We start from the raw sequence: 16,024 nt of genomic DNA, 5'->3' as shown, positions 1-16,024 counted from the left end.
TCTTAATCAGTCACTCCTCATTACTTCCATCTGTGTTCGATTTACTGTCTATCTTGTAGGCGAGCTCACTGAACTGTCCATTCTATTCAACAAATCTTGCAGTTCTTTCTTGCTTTCACTGAAGATATCAATACCATGAAGGAACCTTATCAAGAATATCCTTTCACTGTAAATTTGAATCCCACTGGAGAACTTTTATTTCTGTCATTGCTTCTGCGATGTACAGATTGAACAGTAGGGTAGAAGACTGCATCTTTGTCTTACACCTTTTCTAATCCGAGCGCTTCGTTCTTGGTTTTCCATTCTTATTTTTCCGTCTTGGTTCTGGTACAAATGTATATTACCCAACTTTCCCTATAGCTTACACATTTTTTTCCTGATAATTTCGAACATCTTGTACCATTTTACATTGTCGAACGCTTTTTCTCCTTCGACAAATGCTATTAATGTGTCTTCAGTTTCCTTCAGCCTCGCTTCTGTTATCAAGCACAACGTCAAAACTGCCTGTCTGGTTGCTTTATCTTTCCCAAAGCCAAACTAATCGTCGTCTGACAGATTCTCAATTTTCTTTTCCATACTTCTGTACATTACTCTTGTGAGCAACTTAGATTCTTGAGATTGTGCCATGGTCTTTTCACTTATCGACTCTTGCTTTCTTCGGCATTTTTCCGGACTTTTGATGCTACGAGGGGCGTTCAAGTAAGTAACACATCACTTTTTTCTGAAAGCAGGTTGGTTTTATTCAGGATTTGAATACACCATATTATTCCCCACCCTTTTGGCTACAAAACTCTGTTTCTGAATATAATCTCTGGTCAGTGTAACGGCCTTACGTATCTTACTGAAGGGCCTGTATGCCAGCATGGAATCACAGTACTTACTTATGTCGGAGCCAACGTTTAACTGCAACAATAACCTCCCCATCCTCCATGTGATTTCCCGCGGAGTGCATTCTTCGTTGGCCAGACACATGGATGTCGGATAGTGCGAGGTCCGGGCTATAGGGCATATGACGAAGAACACTCCAACGAAGTTTTGTGACCTCCTCTCGGCTTCATAGTCATGTGTGAGGCCTTCCGTTGCCATGGAGGAGAAGAACTTCGTTTGTATTTTTGTGGCGATGAACACGGCGATTCTTGAATTTCCTGAGGGTAGCACAATACACTTCCGAGTTGATCGTTGCACCATGATGGAGGAAATGAAACCAAATAACCGCTTCAGAGTCCCTGATGACCGTCACCATGACCTTACCGGCTGAAGGTGCGGCTTTGAGCTATTTCTTCGGACGAGCTTCGAAGTGATGAACCCACGTTTCGTCGCCTGTGACGACGTTCGACAAAAATTTCGCAAACAATTGCGCACAGATAGACCTTTGTTGCTCTTTATGGTCTGCTGTTAGCCGGCGAGGAACCCAGTGGGGCCGGCTGATGTGCCCCAGCGGCTCTAGGCGCTTCAGTCTAGTGCTCAGAGCCATTTGAACCCAGTGGGCACACAGCTTTGAGTACCCCAACTAGTGGAAGAGTGTGTCAGCAGTACAAACACAGACGTCCAGCTGTGCAACGAGATGTATGACTGTGATCCGTCGATCACCTCGAATGAGAGTGTCCTCACGTTCCAACACTGCAGTGCGACCAAAAAGCACGCGGGAGATTGGACAGATCTGCGCGACCTTGTTGCAATGATGACAGACGTCTCGCCCAACGCAACGACCCTTAGCGTGTTTTCGTTCACTACCATGTCTCCGTTGACATTCTGCAAACGTCATTGGATATCTACGAAGCACTGGTTTTCCGCTGAATGATAGCTCTCTGCTTGGAACGTATCTCCCTTACATCCGCCATTTTGAAGGCTACGTATAACGCTACCACCAAACGGAACTTCACGAAACTACAAGGGCTTAAGCGGGAATATTCCACGATATCCCACAACAAATTTCGAATGTTTTCAACTGAAATTGGCAGAGGAGTAAAATGTGATGCATTACTTATTGAACCCTCCTCGTACATACCTATCGAAGTATTCTACTCACCAATTTAAATAGTCGTTTGGTCCCCGCTTTCCCTAATGGTTTTAGAATTTCCGGTGGTATGTTGCTAATTTCTTTACTTCTTGACTTGCCCTCGTATTTTTTGAGAAATGTATGTCATGTACGATGTAACCTAAGTAAATCTGATGTGCAGAAATAGTGCAGTATCTGCAGGCAGCGACATAGATCGGCATTAGAGAGTTTCTTGAGATCCCCACCCCCATTTTTCTATTTCAGCACCTAAACAACTTTGTTCAGTTAAGAATAACGGATTGATATTTCACGGCCATGGATGATATCAAAGAACGAACATGCGAAGCTAGGTTTAATCTCTGCGAGAGCTTTCTCACAAGTACTTCAAAGGGATATCTCACACAAAATCTAGAAATACCGTGACAAACAGTCAAATGCCCAGTGGCAGACTGTTTTTCAAGTGCTGTTGTTCTGTTTTCTTGTTGGTATACCTCTGGAGCCTGGGAATTTGTTAAAATATAATTCCCCGCAGCCTGTTTTACGTCAATTGAACGACTACTTTAAGTGGGTGTTCATAGGTCACGCGTGTGAAAGAGTCAGTAAATCTAACGTTACGGACATCTCCGGACGAGATGAGGTGAATAACGTGCAAACAATCAACTGGGCGGTGTGTGTCATGACATTCATGTCCACGTTACCTGCATTCTCGTGGACATGTAACTCTCAGCGTTAAAAGGGGAAACTGGTTACTGTTAATAATTTTTTCATAATGCGGGGCCACAATCATAATATATTTCTTTAAAGTCAGTACCGCCATTAGACAGCGTTACATTTACACTTACGCAATCAGGATTTTGGCTTCAAAGTGCCAGTATCAAGTGTTTTTTACAAGTGTTATAAATTGCCATCTTAGGCAATTATAACACTTACACTTACACAGTCATGATTTCGGCTTCTAAGTGCCATTATCAAGTGTTTTTTTACAAGTGTTATAAATTGACACCTTAGGCAATTTATGACACTTGTAAAAAACACTTGATAATGGCGCTTTGAAGCCGAAATCATGATTGTGTAAGTGTAAATGTAAAACTGTAAATAAATAACAGTCTAATGGCGGTACTGGCTTTAAAGTGATTACTGTTAGTCATTAGTTCGAGTACCATCACTATCATGAGGCCAGTGGGTAACAATGGACATACAGAAATATTGGGATAGTGTGGCCTGCAAATGTGTATCGATACGACCAAGTACAGTGTTACCTAGTTATTGGTATGAAAGGCGAAACCTGCCGCTGTCACGTGACCTGCTCCGCTTGAATAGCTATCAGCATTTCTCCAAGCGCAGTGTCAACGTCTGATAGGATGTTTATTTCCAGAATGAATTTTCCCTCGGCAGCAGACTGTGCACTAACTGTAACTTGCTGGCGGATTATAACAGGATGCTGGATCGAGACTCGAACCTGGGACGTTGGTGACGTAGGAGAGCGGAAGTGAAACTGTGGGACGGGTCTTTGGTCGTGGACAGCTGTTCGGTTTTCTTTATATTTTTTAATTACTTGTTCTCTTGATTTACGTAGATAGTCTGAAGGATAGGTTGATAATGATTAAGCTTTGCATCAAAATTTGTCCAATGTTGTTTTAATTCATTGTTAATCTCCACAAAAAAATCTATATTATCGGTAGATCACTTGCCTGTGAGTGGCGAAGGTCTCAGGTTCGAGCCGCAGTCGCGGATATAGTTTTGTCTGTCAAAAAATTTCAGTTCATATTCGTCATATTGTTGAAATAGACACTAGGGAGCACATTCTATTACAATACAGTGGTTAACAGACAATGCTCATATACACTGTAAGAGAAAAAAAGGACGCACCACGAAGAAATCCGAATTAGACGGAAATCGGTAGATGTACAGACAAACAAATGTTTGTAATTTGGGAAAAAATGGATGAATGTGAAGAAAGACCTTCACAAATTCAGCAAGTCAATAGCCCTCTAGACCTTATGCCAGCAGTTATTGGGATTGGCATCGATTCATAGAGTTCTGGATGTCCTCCTAATTGAAATCGTGCCAAATGCCGTCCAATTGACGTTTTAGATGCTCAAAATACCGGGCTGTTGGAGAGCACTGCCTACAGTGCTCGAAACGTTCTCAATCTGGGAGAGATCTGGCAATCTTGCTGGCCAAAGTATGGCCTGTCAGGCACGAAGACAAGTACTAGGAACTCTCGCCGTGAGCAGGTGGACATTATCTTGCTGAAATGTAGGCCCAAGATGGCTTGGCATGAAGGGCGACAAAAAGGGGCGTACAATACGGTCGATTTACCGCTGTGCTGTAAGGGACCGCGGATGACAACCAAAGGGGCCTGGTATGAAAAGAAATGGCACCATAGACCGTCACTCCTGGCTGTTGTCTGGGGCGCCTGCAGACACATCTTCGCTGGTCATCAGGACTCAGAAATGGGACTCATCAATCAAAACAATTCTACATCAGTGAATGAGATTCCAGACCGAATAGGCCCTACACCGCTGCAAACGTGTTTGTTGGTGTAGACAGGTCAATGGTAGTCGGCGCAAGGGGTGCTGTGACCTCAGCTCCCGTTCTGTGAGCCACCTATTAATGATAATGGAGCACCAGCTGCACGTCGGATCGATGGTAATAATGAATTCGAACTCTGGGTGCCTCTCTGATCATTGCTCGGTCGTCACGTTCGGTCGCCTCTCTAGGTCGACCGCTTCCTCCTAGACGCTGTGTTCGTCTGTGGTTCACCCATCCCTGCCAACATCGTTGAATAACTGCATTGCTCCTGTTCAAACATCATGCAGTTCGCCGATTACTCCAGTTAGCTTCTTTGAGCCCATCAACATGTCATCTCTCAAATGCTGACATCTACGTATATTGTTCACGCGTCTGTCTGCGAGGGATACTTACTGTCCAACTGAGTACGCGAAATGAAATTTGCAAAGCCTGTATCATTTGGTATGGACGTGTCCCCTCTTTACTATCCATGCAGTTGCGCGGTGAAATTGTGTTGCAGCGTCACACATTCCCACACTGGTTGCCGAAGATCACAATTTTGCATTTTGCCTCGAAACCTGTATAAATATCAACATGTAACCAATTTGCATAACTCCTTCATGGTACGTCGCTTTGTCATGTCTTAGATTGTATATTGCTTGTTTCTAACAATCAACAATTGCGAGTTAACGGGCAGTCCGCTCTCGTTTAAGTATATGGACGAAAGATTCAGCCTTCAGGAATTGTGGAACGAACCCTGTCGTCCAGGACTGGATGCCATAAAGGGCGCAGATACACCACGAGTTGGGGAAACTCACAGGCGTCTATGGTCTACTGAGGCCTAAGCTCTGTACTGTGAGAGTGAGACAGACGAGAACCTACGTCATAGGGAAGCCCAGTAGAAGGCTTTTCTGGCCAAGGAGACGTAACAGTGTTAAATATGGCGGACCTGAGATCGACCATAAAGGGAAACAGTTATGAAAACTATTTAATTCTGTAGTAGGGAAGGGAATGAAGCCACAGTAATTTTAATCTGCTATCCTCCATAAATTTTTATGGTGATCCCAATAAAACTTGAATATTGATTATAATGGTTTAGTATTTACTGTTGAAGTGAAAGTAACAAGTTTTGTAACAAAGACCTGAATGCTAAAATCTGAACGCTTTGCTCGATCTTAACGATCGAAATTTCATACAGAAGCGCATCATTAAAATGACGAACGTTGCAAATATCAACTCTGTAACTTTATTTGTTTAAAAGATACAGTAAATTTAAATTATCAGTATTTTCAGTTAAGCATCAGATCAACATTTCCACGACACGAAACTCATTGGACGATGACAGCATGACACCTTATTGAAGCATTAGGTAATAGAATATTTGTTGTAAAGTTTAGTGAATAATAGTTACTTTTGTTCTTTATTTATTTATCAGAAAGGACATTGGTGCAAGGCTACTGGCCGTGATATTCAAAGCTAAGAAGGAAATTGTATTGGTTTTATGCAAAAGAATTTAACGTTTATTATGCAATGGATATTATTGTTACTTTGATTATTTAAATATGTTAAAATATAAAATAATGTAGAATAAGCTGTAGTCAATCAGATGGATGGCTTCAGGAAAGGGAACTGCCCTAGTCAGTTGAGCGAGTATTTACGTCGTGCGTGAAACGCGGTCGGAGAGGGACAGTTCTGGTCTTGACACTAAAGGATACAGTTGGGCTAGAGACACCAAATGGTACAGTTCGGATTGAGACGTGAATTGTAATTATTGCCTTCCATTATGTCACCTGCAGTTAATAAGAGTTTATCATTGTTTTGTTATTGTAATTTCTCGAATTTTAGGCTTTACATGATATCCATTTTTTCTGTAGCACTGTCGTCATCATACTGGGTTGTTTTGTAAACAAAGGTTCGTTGTTATACTCTTCGACCAGTGTTCCTCAGGTTACAGTACCATTTACTCGAAAAATGTGTTGAAACGTACGCTGGTTATGATTGTGCTTTGTGAAATGTTGATTGGGGAGAGGGACCAAGCTTTGTATGAAATATGTGTAGTTACTTTTTGTAGATCTCGCGTTTCCGTGCTACTGTAGGGTGACTGAGTGGAGCTTTCTAACACGCACTGTTTCCCTGTTTGTGTGACGATCAGTTGTTCTGCCATTTGTTCTGTGTCTTCTGGACGGAAATTTTAAATTTTGCAATGATGCTAGTCTGTGTTTCTGTTCGTGTGTGTATGCGCGCGCTCGCGCGCGCGCGGGTGTGTGTGTGTGTGTGTGTGTGTGTGTGTGTGTGTGTGTGTGTGTGTGTGTGAGTGAGAGAGAGAGAGAGAAAAAGAGAGAGAGAGAAAAAGAGAGAGAGAGAGAGAATAAGAGAGAGAGCGAGAGGGAGTTTTGGGTGTCTTGGTCTTCTGATAATTCCTTTAGAGCTGAGAACAGGGTTCCACTGCATAGTGCTGTGTCTTTATCCATCACTTCTTTTCATCCCACTATGACATTTTGTATATGTTAATTTTCTTCTAAGTTTCTGTGAGGGGCTATCGCTGCATTGTAGAATTTTTAACGCTGTGTTTACGCCATGGTGTTTTGGTTTACGAACAAGGTGCGAAAGCTATGTTTTTCTGTATCTAAGAGTAGCTGCAAGTCGTCCAACGAACTTGCATATGACATGAGATATGCCGAGAAAAACGACAACAAAAAACGCAGAAAATGTGCAGGAAACATCAGCCACAATCGTAAAATCATGCTGTGACGTATAGTACATAGGAAGTAAAGAACCCACTGATGATGGCGATATTAATCGCTGAAACTAGTTTGGGAATAAATAAATAAATAAATAACAAAGGTGTTTTGCATCAAAGCGGACTCATCATCTCATATTGCTTTTTATGCAAAAGCTTATCAGTGGAAGAGTTTCAAGGTAAAATTATAGGCCGAAGTCTGAAGACATATTTCCATTGTGTTCTGTTTGCTAGAAACCCTTCAGTCCAATCATACAGTTGGTCTCATAGTCCGTGCGCTTGTATTTTGTTCAATAATTTGCGGTGCTGAACTGTACGGGATGCCTTACGGAAGTCAAGGAACACAACCGGCGTCTGTTTGAGCGCCGGTAGCTTATATCTTGTTTCTCGTAGACAAAGAGAATGAGATGGGTTTCACACAGTCGTTTATTTTCGGCCACCTTGTGGACAGCATGTTAAGGAGGGTCCCAGAATATTACAGTGGACGAGGAGCAGAAGCACGTTATTAAATGTTACTCAGCAGCACATTCTGACTTCGCAAATATGGAAAGATGTCCTCTGTCAAACGGGTATCCGGTGATATACGGACATCGGAGAATTACGAACACAACCGATTCACGGAATAATTTACCTGGTCCAGAGGGATGAGTAACCCATTCTCATCCTCTTCTTCTCGGCGACTGGACATCAACAGTTCGCTTGTACCTGGTCCCGAGCGAACGGTACTTTTAGCATAAGTCTATGCAATAACAGACATATACACTGGAAGCCAAACACACTGGTACACCTGCCCAATACAGTATTGTGTAGGGCCCCCGCGAGCGCACAGAAGTGCCGCAACACGACGTGGCATGGACTCGACTAATGTCTGAAGCAATGCTGGAGGGGAACTGACACCACAACTCCTGCAAAGCTGTCCATAAATACGTAAGAGTACGAGAAGTTGGTGATTCGAGGGGTTGATGATCTCCTCTGCACAGCACGTTGCAAGGCATGTCAGTTATACAGGGCTATTACAAATGATTGAAGCGATTTCATAAATTCACTGTAGCTCCATTCATTGACATATGGTCACGACACACTACAGATACGTAGAAAAACTCATAAAGTTTTGTTCGGCTGAAGCCGCACTTCAGGTTTCTGCCGCCAGAGCGCTCGAGAGCGCAGTGAGACAAAATGGCGACAGGAGCCGAGAAAGCGTATGTCGTGCTTGAAATGCACTCACATCAGTCAGTCATAACAGTGCAACGACACTTCAGGACGAAGTTCGACAAAGATCCACCAACTGCTAACTCCATTCGGCGATGGTATGCGCAGTTTAAAGCTTCTGGATGCCTCTGTAAGGGGAAATCAACGGGTCGGCCTGCAGTGAGCGAAGAAACGGTTGAACGCGTGCGGGCAAGTTTCACGCGTAGCCCGCGGAAGTCGACGAATAAAGCAAGCAGGGAGCTAAACGTACCACAGCCGACGGTTTGGAAAATCTTACGGAAAAGGCTAAAGCAGAAGCCTTACCGTATACAATTGCTACAAGCCCTGACACCCGATGACAAAGTCAAACGCTTTGAATTTTCGTCGCGGTTGCAACAGCTCATGGAAGAGGATGCTTTCAGTGCGAAACTTGTTTTCAGTGATGAAGCAACATTTTTTTCTTAATGGTGAAGTGAACAGACACAATGTGCGAATCTGGGCGGTAGAGAATCCTCACGCATTCGTGCAGCAAATTCGCAATTCACCAAAAGTTAACGTGTTTTGTGCAATCTCACGGTTTAAAGTTTACGGCCCCTTTTTCTTCTGTGAAAAAAACGTTACAGGACACGTGTATCTGGACATGCTGGAAAATTGGCTCATGCCACAACTGGAGACCGACAGCGCCGACTTCATCTTTCAACAGGATGGTGCTCCACCGCACTTCCATCATGATGTTCGGCATTTCTTAAACAGGAGATTGGAAAACCGATGGATCGGTCGTGGTGATCATGATCAGCAATTCATGTCATGGCCTCCACGCTCTACCGACTTAACCCCATGCGATTTCTTTCTGTGGGGTTATGTGAAAGATTCAGTGTTTAAACCTCCTCTACCAAGAAACGTGCCAGAACTGCGAGCTCGCATCAACGATGCTTTCGAACTCATTGATGGGGACATGCTGCGCCGAGTGTGGGAGGAACTTGGTTATCGGTTTGATGTCTGCCGAATCACTAAAGGGGCACATATCGAACTTTTTTGAATGCCTAAAAAAACTTTTTGAGTTTTTGTATGTGTGTGCAAAGCATTGTGAAAATATCTCAAATAATAAAGTTATTGTAGAGCTGTGAAATCGCTTCAATCATTTGTAATAACCCTGTACTCAATAATGTTCATCTCTGGGGAGTGGGAAGTGTTTAAACTCAGAAGCGTGTTTTGGAGCTACACTGTAGAAATTCTGGACGTGTAGGTTGTCGTATTGTCCTGCTGGAATTGCCCAAGTCCGTCGGAACGTACAATGGACATGAAGCGATGCAGATGATCAGACAGGATGCTTAAGTATGTGTTACCTGTCAGAGTCGTGTCTAGAACGTATCAGGGGTCCCATATCACTCCAGCTGCACACGCCCCACACCATTAAAGAGCCTCCACCAGCTTAAACAGTCCCCTGTTGACATGCAAGGCCCATGGCTTCATGAGCCTGTCTCCATACCGCTCGATACAATTTGAAACGAGACTCGTCCGATTAGGCAATGTGTTGCCAGTCTTCAACAGTCCAATGTCAGAGTTGTCGGACCCAGACGAGGCCTAAAGCTTTGTGTCGTGCAGTCATCAAGGGTACACGAGTGGGCCTTGGGCTTCGAAAGCCCATATCGACGATGTTTCGTTGAATGGTTCGCACGTTGACACTTGTTGATGGACCAGCATTAAAATCTGCAGCAATCTGCGGGATGGTTGCACTTCTGTCACGTTAAACGATTCTCTTCAGTCGTTTTTCGTCCTGTCATTGCAGCAATGTCGGAAATTTGATGGTTTACCGGGTTCCTGTTATTCACGGTATACTCGTGAAATGGCCGTACGGGAAAATCCCCACTTCATCGCTACCTCGGAGATGCTGTGTCCCATTGCTCGTGCGCCGACTGTAATACCACGTTCAAACTCACTTAAATGTTGATTACCTGGCACTGCAGCGGCAGAAACCGGTCTAACAACTGCGTCAAACTCTTGCTGTTTTATATAGGCGTTGCCCACCGTAGCGCCGTGTTGTGCCTGTTTACATATCTCTATATTTGAATATGAATGCTATTAGCAGTTTCTTTGGCGGTTTAGCGTATTTAATACTTCGGAATGTAGTTTATAAGTGATTATCTGGGACACTGCTTCCAATTTAAATATTAAAAGACAATTTTAATTTGTCGAAGGTAATCACAGCAGTATCCCACATTGCGACTGCGGAAAACTACTACTGCGAACAGTACACCATATTTATACAGCAACAGGTAGTTTGTGGAATACACGTCACTCTCACGAAATTATCACGAATAGTTAAGTAATCTGGACGTCCGTCTGTAGCAATACTTACGAGTAGTTACATGCTAATCAAAATCAGTTATTACTGACACGTTTATTCCTATTTTTTAAATTAGGATACTATACAGTAACACTGCTCTCCATGCCACACGAAATAATAATGGCAAAACACAAAAAAATGTTTCTTTAATTAACTGAAAATATTACTGTACGGCAGATGTAACTGCTTTTCAGGTTTTCATGGCAGTTGTACTGCTGTGATCTCCATGCCACACGAAATAATAATGACAAAACACAAAAATGTTTCTTTAATTAACTAATAATATTACTGTACGGCAGATACAACTGCTTTTCATGTTTTCATGGCAGTTGTATTGGTGGCGTTTATTTGTACCAGAACAACGAACTTCACTCAAATGACCTTCCTGTGGCCAGAAATTTCATTCACTCCTAAGACTTTTTCAACTTCGATTTCCTCTTTAAGTACCTTGGTTTGTATCACGTGACATCAGAAATAATTACAAAGTTTTTCAATAAACTGTAGAGGAATTGCGAAAAAATTTTTAAACCGCAAGAGACATCAGATTTCGGTGAGCAAATTAACATGCGCTATGTAAATCTTTTTTCTCAGCTATTTATGTTTCCAATTTTTTCTTTTGTTGTTGTTTTTGACGGCCATCTTTAATAAAACAGGAACGAACATTCAATCTTTCTTCGACATGTTGGCTTCTTGAAATCACGTAGCCAATTGAAAACACTGACATCACTACTGTGATGTGATGGCTACATGACATAGCGTGAGTGACAATTCCTAATAAATATCCAGCGTCTGAAGGCCTCTGTTACAGGTGGTGTTGGGTAAGATGCGGACACGACGACTTGAAAGCAGAGATTTACGAACATCGCCACCTCGAGGAAGGCCTTTCCTTGTCCCGAAGGACAGCACGCAGCCAAACCCATTAGTTATCATCAACTGAAAAATTGTCGAGTGCAGTTACTTTACAGTTACTAATGTAATTAATGTTAGTCAACTTCAGTGTGTGGTACGAACAGAATCAGTCACTACATAATCAGCTTTCCAACCAAGCGCTTAACCATTATCCATCACTACAACCGTATCGAAATTATCACTGTTCAAACACTGGAAAAAGTAACCTACAACAAGAGAGCTTGAATAGGAAAAATCTTGAAAATATAGTTACTAAAAGAATAAGAAATGAAACTGTCTTAACCAAAGTCGCCTGTTTGGGTTATATCAACAGCAGCAAAAAAATGGTATAACTGGACTAGAGTTCCTCATGGACAGGGACATAAGGTAAAGAGCGGGTTACTATGAACATTTCAGTGATAGGATTATTCTCATCAAAATTGTAACCAAATAAACGCCAACAATTATAATGCAGCTATAGATGCCGACGTCACAAGCAGAATGACGTATGTAATTGAAACTTCCTAGCAGATTAAAACTGTGTGCCGGACCGAGACTCGAACTAGAGACCTTCGCCTTTCGCGGGTAAGTGCTCTACCATTGAGCTATCCGAGCACGACTCACGCCCCGTCGTCACAGCTTTACTTCCGAGTTCGAGTTTCGGTCCGACACAGTTTTAATCTGCCAGAAAGTTTCATATCAGCTCACACTCCGCTACGGAGTGAAAATCTCATTCTGGAGGTATGTAATTGTTATTGTGAGAGTAGATCGGCAGTAGGAATACAGAGGACTCTGAATTCTACAGTAAACTTCATCTAGTAATAGTAAACACGTAGAACGAAAAATAAGAGGAGTGTACTTAGAAAAGGCACGGAGACACAGAAACATACATGTTGTATTACATCTTGATGAAGCACAGAGACCGACATTAGACACTGGATAGTAACGAGTACCCAGGAACCATACAGGCAGATCACAATTAAGTTGATAAGAATTTTCACAGAGATTCAATTAATGGGGAAATGGAATACTAAAGTAGTGAGGAATGATGATGTGTTCGAAGTTCTATGGGTCTCTGGAAACTGCGATAAGTTCGAGCAATCCTCTTACGCAGGGTTGCCTTTTTCCGTTGAGGCTTCCACAGCAATGCTTCCTGGTACGTAAAAATAAAGTTGTACAATGTTTATTAAGCAGAAGTCTCGTAATTAGTATAGGTTATTTGATACTTAGATCGAAATATGATATCACAAAAAAATTTACTTGATGAAGTACGGTGCTCAAATCATCTTTTGGACTCACGACTGTGTTACCTTCAGCACTCGCTGGAAATTCCGTACAGAATTAACACTTCTGTAATTAATGTGAATTTGCTTAGTGCTAGAAAGACGCACTCTGTTTGGATATGCGAGTTGTTTGTCACGATACGAGCCTCAAGTTGGTTAGCATTTGTAGTACAAGACCCTTACGCCGCGACATGTAGATAAACTCAAAGCAGACGCCTGCGGTTATGTCATCTCTCTGCGCAGACAGCATATCGGCAGACATAATATCAGTTTTCTTGGAATTACACAGCTTGCAGTGATTCAACTCGTCTCGGCATTCCTATGTTTATAAACTGGATGTTTAAAATGCATCAAATTTCGCTAATTATCGCCTAAGGAAAGGAACTGGAACACTCCATAAGTTAACAGAAAACAAAACAGCAATTGAGCAGTGATAGTTGATGTAATGAACTCGAAGGTATACACTTTCATCTAACAGAGAACTGATTAAAGTAAAAATCACTAGCATTGCTTGGTTGCTCTCACACTGTTCTCAGAGAAAATGTATTCGTCATCGCCATACTGGCGTACCACCCGGCCTGATGGGTTGAGGTGCCATTGTTTACACGTCTCGGTCACCTCTTGTTCGCATTAACGGCACTTTGAACAGTGGACGTTATATTTTAGATATGTTACGACCCGTGGTTCTACCCTTTATTCGATCCCTGCGAAACCCTACATTTCAGCAGGATAATGCACGACCGCATGTTGCACGTCCTGTACGGGCCTTTCTGGATACAGAAAATGTTCGACTGCTGCTCTGGCCAGAACATTCTCCAGATCTCTCACCAACTGAAAACGTCTGGTATATGGTGGCCGAGCAACTGGCTTGTCACAATACGCCAGTCACTACTCTTGATGAGCTGTGGTACCGTGTTGAAGCTGCATGGGCAGCTGTACCTGTACACGCCATCCAAGCTCTGTTTGACTCAATGCCCAGGCAGAACAAGTACCGTGATTTCTCAGGATCTATGCGCCCAAGTTACGTGAAAATGTAATCACATATCAGTTCTAGTGTATTATATTTGTCCAATGAATACCCGTTTATCATCTGCATTTCTTCTTGGTGTAGGAATTTTAATGGCCAGTAGTGTATCACAAAGTCTTTCTGATTACATAGTTGTACACTTATATATGTTCGACACATTGTACCTACTTCCTGAAAAGCCCGCCTCTACATATTATAAGACAGAGGTTTGAATTTCATTTGCAGTCAGTTTTGATAAATGAACTGAACTAAATACAAGTTGGTGGGTACATTTGCTTACATCAGCTGCTGATTTGATGTGCCAAGGAACTTGATGTGTGTAGAGATATGGAACACTTCTGAAACTCCTTCAAAGATACTTCTTCATAGTACAGGCATTTTATACAGTTAGGCATTTAATTATTTAGGTTTGAAAGCTACTGGTAATGGCCAAAGAAGAATTTTCTCTCTGTCGATTAATCTCTATCACTTCAAATTACAGAAGCTGTAAGAAATTTTAGAAGTACATTTGGTTTTTTTTTTAAATTCCATTAGGTCATTCAGTATGTAATCAGGTTTATTGTGAATGTGGTTGTATATTTCTATCTCCTCTGACAAATTCATCAGTACTCCTTTTTCGGCAAAATGTAACATTACTTACGGTACGTTTTCTTCGATGCTTATCTCCATGTATCCGCTTTGGGCCACGTGACTAGCAAAAGCTGACTTATTTAGGTTGGTTAGCCTGAGAGCATCCATGTGATCACGGTATCGTACGTTTAAACTCCTACTAGTTTGCCCAGTGTAAAATTTGGGACACACAGAACAATTTAGTTTATTAATATCTGACCTGTGGTGTACTTCAGTTTTTAAAATTAAGTTGTAAATAATTTTGTCTTTCATTTTGTTGTTTGACGAAAAATTAATTTTGATATTTGCGAGACAGAATAAGTTTGCAGCCGGCAGGAGTGGCCAAGCGGTTCTAGGCGCTACAGTCTGGAACCGCGCGACCCCTCCGGTCGCAGGTTCGAATCCTACCTTGGGCATGGATGTGTGTGATTTCCTTAGGTTAGTTAGGTTTAATTAGTTCTAAGTTCTAGGGGCTGATGACCTCAGAAGTTAAGTCTCATAGTGCTCAGAGCCATTTGAACCATTTGAATAAGTTTGCAATCTGTTATGACACTTTACCAATGAATGATATGCAGACAAATTTCACAGTTTTAAGGAGCTGTTTGTGCTGAAGTGCTGTTTGCTGTGGATTTAGAGCTATATTTGTTCTGTTTTTGTTTTTAATTCTATTGTGAAGTGCAGTGAGGGTGTCAGAGCTTTAACTATTATTATGGGCTATTAGTTTGAATTTTTTTAGTTCTAACATTTTATTTTCAGTCAGCAAAGGAATTTTTTGCGTTCTGCTGACCATTTTTCTATAATATGCCATTTTGTGTTGCTCAGGTTGGCATGATGAGCTGTTGATTTGATATCTATTGTTACATCTACATTCGCTGCTTACAGCAGCAAAGGTAACGCTAATAGTTTTTAAAGTTTAATAACTGTTTCTTTCCGTACGTTATGTTTTAATGTACGTAGTATAATTCAAAAGAAACGCCTGAATCTGGTCAATTTTCGCTCTACATCATCTGACCTGAGAAATATAAAATAGCTCCCTAAATATTTAAACTTTCCTACTTGTAAAATTATTTGTTCACCTATACTAATTTGGCTCTTATGGGCTCCAATCTGTGAAATGCTACCACTTTTGTTTTATCTGTCGATATTCTCATTCCGTATTTAGTGCCAACGCCACTCAATTTGTATACTGAAATTTGGACTTTTTCTTCAGATTCTGCTATTATAACCTGATTATCAGCAATTAGCATCACTAATACTACCATTTCTTAATGTGACATTTAATAAAACCAACCATTTACGAATGATATTGTGAATCTAAATATTAAAAAGGATGGTGGACAGTGGGCAGCCGTGTCTGACTTCTTGATTGAAAATGGTAGATTCTTTCCCTTTCCTGACATTACGAATCATTATTTTATTGTTTTGTATA

Source organism: Schistocerca piceifrons, chromosome 6 (genome assembly GCF_021461385.2).
Source record: "Schistocerca piceifrons isolate TAMUIC-IGC-003096 chromosome 6, iqSchPice1.1, whole genome shotgun sequence".
NCBI lineage: Eukaryota > Metazoa > Arthropoda > Insecta > Orthoptera > Acrididae > Schistocerca > Schistocerca piceifrons.
Note: the sequence above shows the minus strand (reverse complement) of the source record.